A 17,512-nucleotide genomic window follows, 5' to 3' on the forward strand; every position below is an offset into this window, starting at 1 on the left:
TATAAAGCAGCGGTCATCAAAACAATATGGTACTGGCTAAGAGACAGAAGGGAGGATCAGTGGAATAGACTTGTGGTAAATGACATCAGCAAGACAGTGTATGATAAACCCAAAGAGCCATGACATGAATCCACTATTTGGGACATGAATCCACTATTTGACAAAAACTGCTGGGAAATTTGGAAAACAATATGGGAGAGATTAGGTTTAGATCAACATCTCACACCCTACACCAAGATAAATTCAGAATGGGTGAATGACTTGAATATAAAGAGGTAAACTATAAATAAGTTAAGTGAACACAGAATAGTATACTTGTCAGATCTCTGGGAAAGGAAAGATTATAAAACCAAGCAAGAGATAGAGAAAATTACAAAATGTAAATTAAATGGTTTTGATTATATTAAACTAAAAGGCTTTTGTATAAACAAAAACAACGTAGTCAAAATCAGAAGGGAAACAACAAATTGGGAAAAAATCTTTATAACAAAAAACTCTGACAGGGGTCTAATTACTCAAATATACAAGGATTTAAATCAATTGTATAAAAAATCAAGCCATTCCCCAATTGATAAATGGGCAAGAGACATGAATAGGCAATTTTCGGGTAAAGAAATCAAAAGTATCAATAAGCACATGAGAAAGTGTTCTACATCTCTAATAATTAGAGAAATGCAAATCAAAACAACTCTGAGGTATCACCTCACACCTAGCAGTTTGGCTAAAATGAAAGAAGGGGAGAGTAACGAATGCTGGAGGGGATGTGGCAAAATTGGGACATTAATGCATTGCTGGTGGAGTTGTGAACTGATCCAACCATTCTGGCTGTCAATGTGGAACTATGCTCAAAGGGCTATAAAAGAATGCCTGCCCTTTGATCCAGCCATACCATTGTTGGGTTTGTACTCCCAAAGAGATCATAAATAAACAGACTTGTATGAAAATATTTATAGCTGCGCTTTTTGTCGTGGCAAAAAACTGGAAAATGAGGGTATGTCCTTCATTTGGGGAATGGCTGAACAAATTGTGGTATATACTGGTGATGGAATACTATTGTGCTAAAAGGAATAATAAACTAGAGGAATTCCAGGTGAACTGGAAAGACCTCCAGGAATTGATGCAGAGTGAAAGGAGCAGAGCCAGAAGAACACTGTACAAAGAGACTGATATACTATGGTAAAATCGAATGTAATGGATGTCTGTACTAGCAGCAATACAATGACACAGGACAATTCTGAGGGATTTATGGTAAAGATGCTGCCCACATTCAGAGGAAGGACTGCAGGAGTGGAAACATATAAGAAAAACAACTGCTTGAACACATGGATTGAGGTGGACATGATTGGGGATGTAGACTCAAAATTACCACACCAATGCAACTAACAACAATTTGGAAATAGGTCTTGATCAAGGACACATGTTAAAACCAGTGAGAATGTGCATCGTCCATGGGTGGGGGGGGTGCGGGGGGTGAAGGCGAAAGTAGGAGCATGAATCATGTAACCATGTTAAAAATGAATATTAATAAATGTTTAAAAAAGTAGAAGATGAGGATCTAGCAAAAGAAACAGAGAAGTAACATTTGAGAGCATAGGGAAAAAACAAGAATTTCTGAGATAGAAACCAAGGAAATAAAGGGATATCAGGAAGGACAGAGTGGCCTACGTTATCAAGTGTTTAAGAGATATTAAGAAAGGCCCGAAAAACATTAAATGAATTTGACAACTAAGAGATCAGTGGAAATAACTGCTTTTTAGTAGAGTAGTAGAAAAGAGAAACCAGATTACAAGATAATTATAGGAAACCCTATCCCAAAAGGAGGAGAATGAACAGAATTATATGCTCTTCTCTGTGTAGGTTTCTCAAGGACAATTGTGACAGAATAAGTTAAAAGAAGTCATATAAATTAAAACATATGTATAGATGACTATCCTGATGCAGATAAAAGGTTAGGTTGAATCTAAAATAAATTTTCAAATGATGTTGAAGTTTCCAAAAGTTTGCCTCAATGTATTTATTGCTAATAAAATCCAGATCAAAATGATATGCCCAACAAGCTCCTGGTAGAGGATGTAGTGCCGAATTATGAAGTCCTTCATGGTGGCATATTGCAAATCTTGGAGAAAAAGAACTCCTGGGGATACTTGTGAAAACTACCAAATGGGAACCGTGGTGTGGTAAAATGCCTCCCTCTAACAGGGAACTGGCAGCACCTACTCTACTTCTCACCTAAAAACACAACTTTACCTGCTTATAATTTATAAGCATTGAATTGCCAAGAGCTATTGCTAAACTTAATGTAACTTTTTTTATTCGATGAAAACTTGGAACCTAAGAATTAATATATATCATCACTCAGAAAATTAGCTCCCCAGCTTATTATATGCCAAGAGAAAACTGAAGTAACCATACATGCTGTTGCCTCAGAGTGCTGCATTCTGAATTTGTAACAGCATATTTTTTGTAAGGAAAGGAGTGTGGGGGACGCCTGAACTAGATTTATTTTCTAGTCTGAAAATTTAGGGACATGTTAAGTAGAGCATACATTTAAAAACAAGCAACCACCTGAAATTTCCAGTGTGTCATCTCCAGAAAGATTATGATGATGTATATTTGTTGTAGTTACTGCTAAGTTTCCAATTACTTTCCCAAATAGTCTACTTTATATATTTGTTAGCCTGTATTGAACCATATTTTTTTTTGTATTTTGAAGGCATACTAATAATTTCTGACAAAAAAGAAGCCCTCTTTATCAAGAATGGGTTATTTAAAGGATAATCTTAGTTCTAAAATCTAATACTTAATATTGACCATCAGAATTTTAAAATCTAGAAAAATATTCTATATGACAGTCTATGATTCTAAAGTTGAAGCTCTATGGTTTAATGGAAAATTGAGGGCGAAACATAGAACAATTTGAATACCTATAATTAAGGCAAAAGCACATTATTGGAGGTTTTTTGCTTAAATTATTTGTACAATTTTCTTAATCTTTCATTTCACTTTAGTACTGTAAACATAGCTTTAGAGTAAACAATATTTCAGCTTGAATAGGCTATTAATAAAAGTACAAAATTTTTGATCTACTGAAAATAAATGTTCATCATTAATAACATATTCTAAATAAATAATAATAAATGTTTGTTCAAATAATTCTTTTAAGGATGAGAGAAAAAATAAAACATAAAGCGAAAAATACCCTCATTTATTATACAAACACCTTCAATTCTAGATCCCATCATAATTAAGTCATTCAATAGAATCTACACAGACTCAGAAATAACACTTGTGCTTATCATAACCAACCTCCGGCTGGTTTCCAGTCTTTTAAAAAAAACTTTTTAGCCCCCCAAATACACTTCGATCATGACACTGGCCTCCTTCATGTTCCTCAGGCAAGATACTCTGTCTCCCTGTTGTTCAGTAATTTCAGTCACGTCTGACTCTTCGTGACCTCATTTGAGGTTTTCTTGGTAGTGATAATGAAGAGGTTTGTAATTTCCTTCTTCAGCTGATTTTATAGATAAGGAAACTGAGACAAACAGGATAAAATGATTTTCCCAGGATCACACAGGTAGGAAGCATCTGAGATCAGATTTGGACTCAGGAACATGAGTCTTCCTGACTCCAGACCTGGCACTCCAACCACTGTGCCACCTAGCATCCCTATATATCCCTACTCTACATCTTCGCTAGCTGTTATGATGCATGAAAATACTCTTCCTCATTATCTCTGCCTCCTTGTTTCCCTGATGTCCTATCAGTCCCAAATAAAATCCTATCTTCTACAGAAAGCCTTTTTGGATGCTTCCTAATTCTAGTGCCTTCTCTCTGTTAATTATTTCCCATTTTTTCCCTGTATACAGCTTGTTTGTACATATCTCCCCCATTAGACTGTGAGCTGTGAAAGCAAACTTGTTCCCTTTCTTTGTATCTCCCCAATACAGTGCCTGATATATAGTAGGTGGTTAATAAATGTTTATTGGCAGACTGTTACTTCAATGAATATATGGTCTCATCAATGAGAACACTTCTTTAATTGTTAAATATTGTAACCCATCCACAAATGGTACTGTGTTATTCTTGCCATTTCCTATTGGTTCTTCATAAAAAAAATTACCTAATCCCCTAGAAACCTTATATGGTTCCATTAATTGTTCATCTAATCTTTGACAAGTACTTGTTGGATCACTTTGAAGATATCATTTGGCTTTGCAGTAATATGTGAGACTTTCAAGACTATAAATTGCAGAGGAGTTTCCACCTTGATTTATTCAGCCAGAAAATCTCTATGTCTATGAACTGGTTACCCAACTCCTTTTCCAGTTATATGTGTTCTTGTTAATTCTTTTATACTACTTGTCATAAGTAAACATCTTTTGGTAATATACTATGGCGTATTTATACCCATTTTACATCTATCTATCACTCTATGAACCATCTGTAATCTTGATTGTTCTGAGACCATTGTTTTCCATTATTTTTGAGTCAAGTAGCATCAGTGGGACAATATTTGGTGTTTAAAAGATGTTTTTTTTGTAGTAGAGAGGATTTGCAATCCTTGAAAGTGCTGTACAGTTTCCCAAATGAAATCTATCTCATTTTTCTTCTCTAAATTGATTGTGGGACCAACTTTCACAATGTTAAGAAATTTCACCTTACTACATTAAAAATTATCTAATTAGATACTTCAGAGTATATCAAAAGGGTCTATAGTTTACATGAAAATACTAACAAGATTCTAGATTAAACTGGTTAAGAAGTTTTCTCTTCAAAAAAATAGCTAACACTTTTTTGTGGCAGCCAAGAACTGTTGGTTCAAACACTAAAAAGTACTCACACTATTTATACTAAACCATTTTCTCTCCTTTTCTGCTATGCAAATCCTCCAACATTTTAATTAGAAAAAAATCAAATATTCATAGTATAGTATTATTAGCTATATTTTTTTCTAACTTCAAGTTCTATTGATGCATTTTGTCTTTTGGTCACATTCACTTTCAAACATATTTTACACACAAACATACACCACATGAACACACAGACACACACACACAGCAAGACTTCCCAAGAAAAGAAATTAATTAATGATTTTTTTTAATTCAGCAAAAACAATGGACACAACTGCAACTGAGAGCATAACCAATATTATGCACCTATAGTCCCATAACTCTCCAATGGAAAAAAAAACAATTGAGTATTTTCTTTTCTCCAGGGCTGACCTTGGTCCTTATAATTATATAGCATTCCATTGGTTTAGACTGTTGTTCTCGGTATTGCTTTCCTATCTCTGCTTGGGGCAACTAGGTGAAACAATAAATAGAGCACACTGTACCTGAAGTCAAAAAGATTCTTCTTCCTGAGGCCAAATCTGGTCTCAGACACTTACACTAATAAGGGTTACTCTGGGCAATTCACTTAACTCTGCTTGCCTCGTTTTACTCACATGTAAAATAAAGTGAAGAATGAAATGGCAAATCACTCCAGTATCTTTACCAAGAAAACTTCAAATGAGGTCTAAAAGAGTCAGATGACTTCACAACAACAGTTCTACTTATTTCATTCTGCATCAGTTCATAGATGTCTTCCAGCATTCTCTGAACTCATCTTATTTGTTGTTTCCGAAAGTACAATTATGACACTGCTCATGCACCACAGTTTATCTAGCCCTTCCCTAAATGATAAGTATTAACTTTGCTTCCAGTTATTTGCTACCACAATGTAGTTTTGATGGCTGTTATCATAGAGTAGAAAGACCATTAAAAAGGCTAAAATCATTGTTTTCCAAACTAGTATTTCTTTTGCTTCAATTCAACTCAACAAATATTTGTCAAGTGAATAATATATGCCAGGCACTTTCTAGAGATTGGGAAAATAACAATGAAAAATGACATTGTCTTTGCCCTTGAGGAATTTATGGAGAATATTCAGGCATGTTAAGGTCCAAAAAATGCCGCTGTGGGAAAAAAGATGTAAACTATTTAAGAAGATGAGGAAGAATGTCATATGATTTATTTTTTCTTCTACATTTGTGGCTTATATCCTTAGATCACAGGATCACCAGTATAGAGTTAAGGGACCATAAAGGTCCTCTATTCATTTCACCTTATTTTACAGATGAGAAGACTTAGAGAAGTTAAATTATTTGTCCAAGGTAATAAAGGTAACAAGGGGCAGAGAAGGGTATTGAACCCAAATTTCTCTATTTCTAATTCTCATGCTCTTTCTACTGCACAACACTGGTTCTGATAATGCCTGCAGCTACAAAACCTAAGCTTGTGAAAGACTTTTTAATATCTTGGTGATGCTTAAGCTCCTCTCTGACCATTATCTGCTGTGCAACTAGGAGAATATAAACATTTTGAACAAAGACACTAGCCATGTGGTAGTACAGTGGCTCTAGGGAATAGCTTGCAAGCACAAAACAGAAAAAAACCCAAATATTAAATATTAAACACTACCCAAGCTTAGCAATGTTGAGAATGTGATGAAGATGACAAAAGAAAGGAAGCCCAAGACTTGATGCTCAGCAATCAAAAGTAAGATAAGCCAACAGAGGAGGATAGAGTACCAAACTATTCACAATTCCTTCTTTTATAGAGGGCAGAACATGAAATTTAAGGCTCATTCCACTTTGCATGGGCTATTCTACCTAATTTCAAGTCCCTGGAACAGGGTGCCTTGGGAACAGGTATCCTCTGGTCTTTCCTCGTCTTCCTCCTCCCTTTCCCACCTCCCACCCTCTTGTTTCCCCGAATCAGATTGTAAGCTCCTTGAGGGCAAGGGACATATTTCTTTTTTTTTAATTAAATATATCCCTAGCACTTAGTATAGTGCCTGGCACATAGTAGGTGCTTAATAAATGTTTTTTGGTTTGGATTAGAGGAGACCCACAAAGGAGGTAATCAAATGTATAAAAGGCAGGGTGTTCTACTGCAAAACATGACTGATTTTTGTTGTTCAATCATGACTGACTCTTCATAAGCCCTTGTTGGTTTTTCTTGACAAAAATACTGGACTGGTTTGTTATTTCCTTTTCTAGCTAATTTTACAGATGAGAAAACTAAAGCAAATAGAGTTAAGTGATTTACCCAGGGTCTCTTAGCTAATAAGTGTCTGAGGTCAGATTTGAACTCAGGAAGATGAGCCTCCCTGGCTTTAAGCCTGGTGCTCTATTCATTGCACCACCTAGATTTCCATGTGATTGGTTGTTATTGTTTTCCTGAGAGGCCCACAAAGGGGACTTCACTGGTGTTATCAAGCTCTGCAGACCATTTTATTAAAATATACATGTATTTCTGTATGTATTTTTCAAATATTTTATGGCTTCCTTATGTTTTTATGCCATCATCACTTCAGAATAGATGCTCTTCCCTAAATTATATATATATATATAAAATATTTAAGCAATAGCAATTAATAGGGTGGCCATGTCCTACAATTATGTATTAATTGTATTTAAATAATTAATTAATTGTAATTAAGTACTTAAATACATTAAGTGTTTTGCTCAAATAGTCCCCTGATTCTCTTAAAACACAAGGTATGTTTGTTTCATTATCTCTTCCTTGAGACTATTATTTACTTTTCAGTCAATAAAAATATAGCTTCCTTGTAATGAATTTTTCCTTTACACTGTATCCTCACTGTGTATATTATTCTTTAGGTTCTATTCATTTCACAATCCTTTCAGATTTTTCCAAATTGTTTCTTATTTGTCATTTTCCAATGCACAATCATATAGCATTATATTCATATATCACAATGAGTCTCTAATCAACAGCTACTCATTTGGTTACTAATTTTTTTGGCTGCATCAAGAAAACGATGCTATAAATATTTTGGCATTTATGTTCAACATTTCTGCTTTTGCATTTCTTGGGGCTATCTGCCCAGCAGTGAGTACACTGGGACAAAGGAATGACTTTTATTGCATACTAATAGGAACAATTTATTTATTCCACTATGACTGGCCCAAATGATAGCTTTGCTAATGGTTTATTTGCATATCCATGTTCTCTTAGCATCTCTCACTCTTCTTTTGTCATATTTACTAACTTAAGAAGGTCATATTGAAAAGGACCAAAAAAGAGACATTTTCCAACAGTTAGGAAATTACCACCCCTAGAACACCAGAAGAGGTGATGATTTGTATATGGAAATCACCCCTTGGAAGTCACCCATGCTCAGTGGAAATCATGTTAAGTATGTGCCAATCTCTTACACTTAAATCTATATTACCCATATTTTTGTTTTCTTTCAGGAACTGCTTTACAGCTAAGTCTTATGAACAGTACTTTTCTTTACACTAGAAAAGTGACTTTTCCCCTTTTTATCTGCTCTTTAGTTCACTTTCAAAAAATCATTATAGTATCCTTAGGATTACTTTCATTTTCCCTTGTAAATATAAATGAGCATCTGCCCTTTTCCCCTTAGTGGATACTACCCCTTAAATACTCATAGCATCTTCTAACTTCATATACTAGATTCCTACTCTGGGAAATACTATATAATCTAAATACATAGAAATGAAAATATATGTGATCCCAGAAGTCTAAACATGAATAACTGCAGATGTAATATTTAAGGACAATTTTCCCCTTCTTCATGAGAAAAAAATCACTTATGGCACCTCACTGCCCCTCACTTTGCTTAACCCTACTGAGGGCTATTACTTGGATGAGTATAAGTTTAAATCAGTGATTCCCAAAGTGGATGCCACCACCCCCTGGTGGGTACTGCAGTGATCCAGGGGAGCGGTGATGGCCACAGGTGCATTTATCTTTCCTATTAATTACTATTAAATTTTTAAAAAATTAATTTCCAGGGGCGCTAAGTAATATTTTTTCTGGAAAGGGGGCGGTAGGCCAAAAAAGTTTGGGAACCACTGGTTTAAATCATGTCCTTCCAGGCAAAATTCTATAAAATTCTATCTTCCAGTCCATAGATGTTAGAAATATTTTCTCCAAGCACTGTAAACATAACAGTCAAGTAGTTTCCAAATAACATGAGGGATATTGGGATGCTACTCAGAGTTAACTATCCCATTGTTTACAGTTTCATACTCAGATTCTGTTGTATTCAAAGCTTTCACATATTGTATGTAACAACTTTGAAAAGTGCATGTATGCCTATTAGATTTGTGAAAATAATATTCATACCCTTTAAAAATAGAATTGAAAAATATAGTTTTGCTCTGATATCTCCCAGAATATTAAGTAGCATATGGTTCATATTGCCAGGAATAAGGATAATGAACCTATCAGCCTGGAACCCAATTGTCACAAGTCCAGAGCAGAGAAAGGAACATTTTGTAGGGGAAATAAAAGGTTATATTTCATTTGTCTCTTATGAGTCTGCTGGTCAATTTCTTTTTTTCCCCATGGTTATATGAATCATGTTCCTTTTTCTCCTCTCCTGTCCCCCCTCTCATAGCCAACGAACCTTTCCACCGGGTTTTACATGTGTCCTTGAGCAATACCTATTTCCATATTATTAATGTTTGCCCTAGGGTGGTTTAGAGTCTACATCCCTGATCATATCCTCATCTACTCATGTGATTAAGAAATTGTTTTCCTTCTGTGTTTCTGCTCCCACAGTTCTTTCTCTGGATGTAGATAGCATTCTTTCTCCTACGTCCCTCAGAATTGTCCTGGATCATTGCATTGCTGCAAGTGGAAAAGTCTATTATATTTGATTGTGCCACAGTGTATCTGTCTCTGTGTGTAATGTTCTCCTGGTTCTGCTCCTTTCACTCTGCATCAATTCCTGGAAGTTGTTCCAGTTCACATGGGATTCCTCCAGTTCATTATTCCTTTTAGCACAATAGTATTCCACCACCAACAGATACCACAGTTTGTTCAGCCATTCCTCAATCAAAGGTCAGCCCCTCATTTTCCAATTTTTGCCACTACAAAGAGCACGGCTATAAATACTTTTATACAGGTCTTTTTTTCTTGAGATCTCTTTGGGGTATAAACCAAGCGGTACTATGGTTGGATCAAAAGGCAGATAGTCTTTTAAAGCCCTTTGGGCATAGTTCCAAATTGCCTTCCAGAATGATTGGATCAATTCACAACTCCACCAGAAGTGTATTAGTGTCCCAATTTTGCCATATCCTCTCCAACATTTATAACTTTCTTTTGCTGTTATTTTAGCCAATCTTATAGGTGTGAGGTGGTACCTCAGAGTTGTTTTGATTTGCATTTCTCTGATTATATGAGATTTAGAACACTTTTTCATGTGCTTATTGATAGTTATAATTTCTCTATCTAAAAATTGCCTATTCATGTCCCTTGCCCATTTATCAATTGGGGGAATGGCTTGATTTTTTTGTACAATTGATTTAGCTCCTTATAAATTTAATTAATTAGACCTCTGTCAGAGGTTTTTGTTATAAAGATTCCCCCCCCCAATTTGTTGCTTCCCTTCTAATTTTGGTTGTATTGGTTTTGTTTATACAAAACCTTTTTAATTTAATGTAATCAAAATTATTCATTTTACATTTTGTAATACCATCTATCTCTTGCTTGGTCTTAAAATCTTTCTTTTCCCATAAATCTGACAGGTAAACTATTCTATGTTTACCTAATTTACTTATAGTTTCCTTCTTAATATTTAAGTCATTCACCCATTCTGAACTTATCTTGGTGTAGGATGTAAGGTATAGATCTAAACCTAATCTCTTCCATACTGTTTTCCAACTTTCCCAGTAGTTTTTGTCAAATAGTGGGGGTTAGTCCCAAAAGCTGGAATCTTTTGATTTATCGTACATTATCTTGCTGAGATTATTTACCCCAAGTCTATTCCACTGATCCTCCCTTCTGTCTCTTAGCCAGTGCCATATTGTTTCGATGACCACTGCTTTGTAGTACAGTTTAAGATCTGGTATTGCTAGGCCCCAATCCTTCATGTTTTTTTTCATTATTCCCCTTAATATTCTTGATCATTTCTTCTTCCAAATGAACTATGTTATAATTATTTCTAATTCAGTAAAAAAGTTTCTTGGTAGTTTGATAGGTATAGCACTGAATAAGTAAATTAATTTGGGTAGGATTTTCATTTTTATTATGTTAGCTCATCCTACCCATAAGCAATTAATATTTTTACAATTGTTTAGATCTAGTTTTAATTGTTTGAAAAGTGTTTTGTAGTTGTGTTCATATAGATCCTATGTTTGTCTTGGCAAAAAGATTTCTAAATATTTTATATTAGCTAGGGTGATTTTAAATGGAATTTCTCTTTCTAAGTCCTGCTGCGGAGATATCTTGGAAATATATGCTGATGATTTGTGTGGTTTTATTTTGTATCTTGCAACTTTGCTTAAGTTGTTGATTAATTCCACTAGCTTTTTATTTGATTCTCTAGGATTCTTTAAATAGACCATCATATCATCTTCAAAGAGTGATAGTTTAGTCTCCTCACTGCCTATTTTAATACTTTAATTTCTTTTTCTTCTCTAATTGCAATTGTTAATGTTTCTAGTATAATGTTAAATAATAGAAGTGATAATGGGCATTCTTGTTTCACTCCTGATCTTATTGGGAATGCTTCTAATTTGTCCCCATTGTATATGATTCTTGTTGATGGTTTAAGATATATACTGTTTATTATTTTTAGGAAAGGCCCTTTTATTCCTATATTTTCTAGTATTTTCAGTGGAAATGAGTTTTGTATTTTTTCAAAGGCTTTTTCAGCATCTGTTGAGATAATCATGTGATTTCTATTGGTTTGGTTGTTGATATGGTCAATTATGTGAATGGTTTTCCTAATATTGAGCCATCCTTGCATTCCTGGTATAAATCCCACCTGATCATAGTGAATAATCCTCATGATCACTTGCTGGAGTCTTTTTACTAGTATTCTATTTAAGATTTTGGCATCTATGTTCATTAAGGAGATTGGTCTGTAGTTTTCTTTCTCTGTTTTTGATCTGCCGGGCTTTGGAATAAGTACCATATTTGTTTCATAAAAGGAATTTGGTAAAAGTCCTTCTTTGCTTATTTTGTTGAATAGTTTGTATAGTATTGGGGTTAGTTGTCCTTTGAATGTTTGATAGAATTCAATTTTGAATCCATCTGGTCCTGGGGATTTTTTTCTTAGGGAGTTCTTTGATGGCTTGTTCAATTACTTTTTATGATATAGGACTATTTAAGTATTCTATTTCTTCTACTGTTAATCTAGGCAATTTATATTTTTGTAAATAATCATCAATATCACCTAGATGGCCATATTTATTGCCTCATAATTGGGCAAAATAGTCCTTAATAATTACCTTAATTTCTTCTTCATTAGAAGTAAGGTCTCCCTTTTTATCTTTGATACTATTAATTTGGTTTTCTTTTTTCCTTTTTTTTAGATTAACCAGTAATTTATCTATTTTATTGGCTTTTTCAAAGTACAAGCTTCTAGTCTTATTTATTAATTCAATAGTTCTTTCACATTCAATTTTACTAATTTCTCCTGTAATTTTTAGGATTTCTAATTTAGTTTTTATTTGGGGATTTTTGATTTGTTCTCTTTCTAGTTTTTTAATTTCCATGCCCAATTCATTGAACTCTGCCCTCTTTGATTTGTGATATGCACTCAGGGATATAAATTTCCCCAAGTACTGCTTTGGCTTCATCCCATAGATTTTGATATGATGTCTCCTCATTGTCATTCTATTCAATGAAATTATTAATTGTTTCCATAATTTGTTCTTTAACCAACTGATTTTGGAGTATCATATTATTTAATTTCCAATTAATTTTTAATTTTCCTCTCCATGTACCCTTACTAATTATTATTTTTATTGCATTATGATATGAAAAGGGTTCATTCATTATTTATGATCTTTTTCATTTATTGTTGCATTTGTTATTTCTGCACTTTTCCATTTGTTTGCCAAGTTTTTATACCATAGTACAGTGATGGGCAAACTAAGGCCTGCGGGCCAGATGCAGCCCCTTGAAATGTTCTATCTGGCTGGGTGACATTATTCCTAATCTGATGAATAAAATGAGTAGGATACAAAACAATGAAACTTCAAAAGAGTTGCCTTAGAAACAGACTGACAGATGAGCATTTCCCTTTCTTTCCCCCCTCTTTAAAAAGTTTGTCCATCACTGCCCTAGTACATGGTCAGTCTTTGTGAACACATTGTTTGTGAAGACATTTTTCATCCCATTTTGAGTCCATCCCACTCACATTCAGAGTTATGATTACCACCAGTGTGTTCCCTATCATTTTGATTTCCTTTCCTAGTCCTGCCCTTTCTTCTTTCACTATTTCCTTCTACAACAATGTTTTGCTTTTATTCAGTCTCCCTTATCCCCATCATTAATTTTTGTACCATGTGCTGCTCAAAAGAAGGTGTGTTCCTTTCTGTCTCTATTCATTTTTCTCTATATATCTATTAGTTCTAACTTTTCTAAGATTTCATTCACATCTCTTACCTGTTTCGTATTTATTTTTTGGTTTGATTTATTTAGATCCAATAGAGGAAGATTCAGGTGTCCCACTAGTATAGTTTTACTATCTATTTCCTCCTTAAGCTTCAGTAGTTTCTCCTTTAAAAATCTGGATGCTATACCATTTGGTGCATATATTTTGAGTACTGCTATTTCCTCATTGTCTATAATGCCTTTCATCAGGATGTAATTACCTTCCCCATCTCTTTTAATCAGATATATTTTTACCTTGGCTTTGTCAGATATCATGATTGCAACTCCTGCCTTCTTTTACTCAGTTGATGCCCAATAGATTTTGCTCCATCTTTTTACCTTTACCCTGTGTGTCTATCTGCCTCATGTGTGTTTCTTGAAGACAACATATGGTAGGAATTCAGTTTCTAATCAACTCTGCAATTTCCTTCCATTTTATGGGTGAGTTCATTCCATTCACATTCAGAATTATGATTACCACCTGTGTATTCCCCATCATTTTGATTTCCTTTCCTAGTCCTGCCCTTCCTTCTTTCACTATTTCCTTCTACATCAGTGTTTTGCTTTAATTAGGATTTGTCCCTAATCCCCACCCTTATTTTATTTACCTTCCCACCCCCTCCCTTTTTATTTCACCTTTGTTTTTTTAGAGTCTATTAAATTCCATCCCTTTTGGTACTCCCTGCCCCACTCACTCTCTTGGTTTTTTCCTCTCATATTCCTTGTAATGTAAAATAGAATTTGATACCCCAGTGGATCCAGATGCTCTTCCTTCTCAGAATTGATTCCACTGAGAGTAAGGTTTAAGCATTTCCTATTAGCACTCTTTTCCTCTCCTTCTTATAATAGTATTCTTCTCTTCCCCCTCCCATACACTTTTTATGTAGTATAATTTATCCTATTTTTCTTATTCCTTCAAGTTTTTCTTGGTGCCATCTTCTATTCCCCCTCCTTTATTTTTTTTACATATCATCTTATACCACTTAGTACCCCAACCACTACCTATGAATAATTCTTCTAACTACTATGATAGTTAATAAGGTTTTTGAGAGTTACAAATATCATTTTTCCTTATAGCTCTATAAACAATTTGGCCTTACTGAGGCCTTTAAAAATTGCTTTTCCCCTCTTTTTCTGTTTTACCTTTTCATGTTTCTCTTGAGTTTTATATTTGGACAACAACTTTTCCACTTAGTTCTGGTCTTTTATTTACAAATACTTGGAGATCTTCTATTTTGTTAAATGCCCATACTTTTTCCTGGAAGTATATAGTCAGTTTTGATGGGTAGATAATCCTTGGTTGTAGGCCCAATTCTCTTGCCTTTCTGAATAACATATTCCAAGCCTTGAGGTCCTTTAGTGCAGAGGCTACCAGATCCTGTGCAATCATGATTGGTGCTCCTTGATATCTGAATTGTCTCTTTTTGGTTTCTTGCAATACTTTCTCCTTAGCATGGGAGCTCTTGAATTTGGCAATAACAATCCTGGGGGTTGTCTTTTGAGGATTTAATGTAGAGGGTGATCTATGTACTCTTTCAATGCCTATTTTGCCCTCTTGTTCAAGAATATCAGGGCAGTTTTCTTGGATAATTTCTTGTAGTATGATGTCAAGATTTATGTTTATTTCCAGATTTTCAGGTAAGCCTATGATTCTCAAATTGTCTTTCCTGGACCTGTTTTCTAAGTCAATCATTTTCTCAAGATATTTCATGTTTCCTTCTAATTTGTCATTCTTTTGACTTATCTTTATTAATTTTTGCTGCCCTGTGAGATCATTAGTTTCTATTTCCACAATTCTAGTTTTTAAAGTCTGGTTTTCAGCTATGATCTTTTGATTTTACTTTTTGGTTTGGTCTCTCCTGCTTTTCATGGCTTCCAGCAGGTCAATTCTGGTCTCCAATTTGCTTATCATTTCATTTGATTTCTGGGCTTTTTTTTCCAGGTAAGAGATCCTGTCTTTTAAACTCTTATTTTCTTTTTGAACTATTTCCTACTTTTCTTGCCAAGTTTCTTCTATCTTTCTCATTGGTTCATAATCTCAAATATGAGCCCCTTAAGAACTTGTGATCAATTTTCATTTTGGGGGGAAGGTTTGGATGTGTTTGCTTATTTGTCATCCTCTGCAGTCTCCTCTTTAATCTGGTATTTTTCTCCAGAGAAATTATTGAAGGTCAAGGTTTTTTTCTTTTTCTTTTTTTGGTAGTTGTAGATTGTAATTCTTGGGTGTTGGTGGCCATTGCTGTGTTAGTTTTTTTCTTCCCTTCCCAGTCAGAAGTCTGAGTGAAGAGGGTAGGGAGGTCTTTGTATTGAGCTCCAGAGCAGTTTTGCCCTGAGGCTATTTTTTGGGCTCTGCTGTTGCATCTGCTGTGTGCAGCCTCTCTTTGCCCTATCTCTGCACCCAATCTCCAAGTTCCTCAGCCTCCTAGAGACCCAAGTTTTGCTGCTCTCTGGGTTAAGTCTGTGGTGTCCTCAACCAGTCCCCCAAGAACCTAGAGATTGCCCTTTGCTTGCTCTGACTCTGGTGCTGTAGGTGGAGTGGGGGAGGGGTGATCAGTTTGCACTTTGATAGGAATAATTTTACCCCCTTATAGCATGGGAATTTCCAGACCCTGCCTAACTTTAAGGCTGAGTTCTATGGAAGAACTCCTTCACTTGCCTGATTTTGGCTTTTGTTCTTTTGAGGCACTTTATATCAGTAGGTGGTGAGGAGAAGAAGACCTTTGCTTCTACTCTGTGGCCATTTTAGACCAGAAGTCCTGCTGGTCAATTTCAAAGTGGCTTTAAGGCATGTCAAGAGATATCTGTGTCAACTCATCAGTAAGAAGGAAAGACTGCCCCACAAGGAAATGGAAAAGAGTGAATTTGTATGACTCTAGGGAAGAAGGGTTGTTATTACTATGCCAAAAATAATGACCCTTGGACGCAGTTTGGAAATACAAATTCCTAAAATTTGTAAACTAGTCTACAGGATTGAATAATTCTAGATTGTTCTCTTCTAGCATCACATATAGATTCTTGCTTTATCATTTCAAAGACGAAACAGTCAATGTTTAAAAAGGGTCAAACACCACACTGTGCAAACTGGTATCTTGATTTGCTCACGTGAACTGTTCCCCACTCAAAGTAAGGGGCCTTACAAATTCCTCTTGAAGAAAGATTGTTCACAGCCTGCAACAATTCGTCTGTCTAAAAAGTACATGAATGGGAAAAATCCAGCATCAGAGCCAAAGACTGTTGCAACTGTCTTAAGATTTTTGATAACTAGCCAAACACGCCTTTATAGATTGCTTTTCCTTTCTTGGCTTAATAGTATCTCATCTCTAAACATTTGATAACTTTTTTTAAGAGATGCAACTTCATTTTCAGAGACATTTACAGTTTAGGTTCTCAAAGAAAAACTCATATCTCCATTCAACCATTCAGAATGGTGTGTATAAACAAGTGCTACCTGTGACTGCATCCCACTCAAGGGACTGTCATAGTAACTAGAGGCAATATCTAGTTCTTCAGGAAGTGTAGACTCAGACATTTTGTTTCTTTCCCATGGTGTCTATCAACTCACTATTTTACCTCTCATTGAATAAAGGAAATAAAAGGAGGTAAAACTCAAATTCACCAACTTTGTTCCTTGTTAACCTCTCTGGGAAAAGTCTAGTGTAACAGGATATGAAAACTATTGCCTCAAGTGAGATTTGGGGATTGTCTGAGAATTTCAGTTATCTACAGTCAGCCTGTCCTCAGGAGTCCCAGATAGACTTTACTTTAAGCATCCAAAGTGAGACAAATTATAATACTGTGATTTCCCTTCCTCCTTCCCAAGGGAAGCTGGATTGGGTTCCTGGTGTGAGACTTTTCTGTCTGGTACTCAGACTGAACAGTCTCTCCAGTTGTCAATAAGTGCTTTTCCATCTCTTCTGTGGACTGCTTTATGAAATGCTAGATATGTCAGGCTCTTCACTAGGGACTGACAGTCCTCAGGTTGATTGAATCTGCAGGATTCTCTCTCTCTCTCTCTCTCTCTCTCTCTCTCTCTCTCTCTCACACACACACACACACACACACACACACACACACACACACACACACAC

The 17,512-nt window shown here is 35.2% G+C and overlaps 1 protein-coding gene across 1 annotated transcript in view; it reads right to left on the minus strand.

The window, feature by feature from the left end:
• BMP6 (bone morphogenetic protein 6) overlaps positions 1-17,512 on the minus strand; it is a 251,761-nt gene that overhangs the window by 151,316 nt on the left and 82,933 nt on the right. The window lies entirely within an intron of this gene.

Source organism: Gracilinanus agilis, chromosome 1 (genome assembly GCF_016433145.1).
Source record: "Gracilinanus agilis isolate LMUSP501 chromosome 1, AgileGrace, whole genome shotgun sequence".
NCBI lineage: Eukaryota > Metazoa > Chordata > Mammalia > Didelphimorphia > Didelphidae > Gracilinanus > Gracilinanus agilis.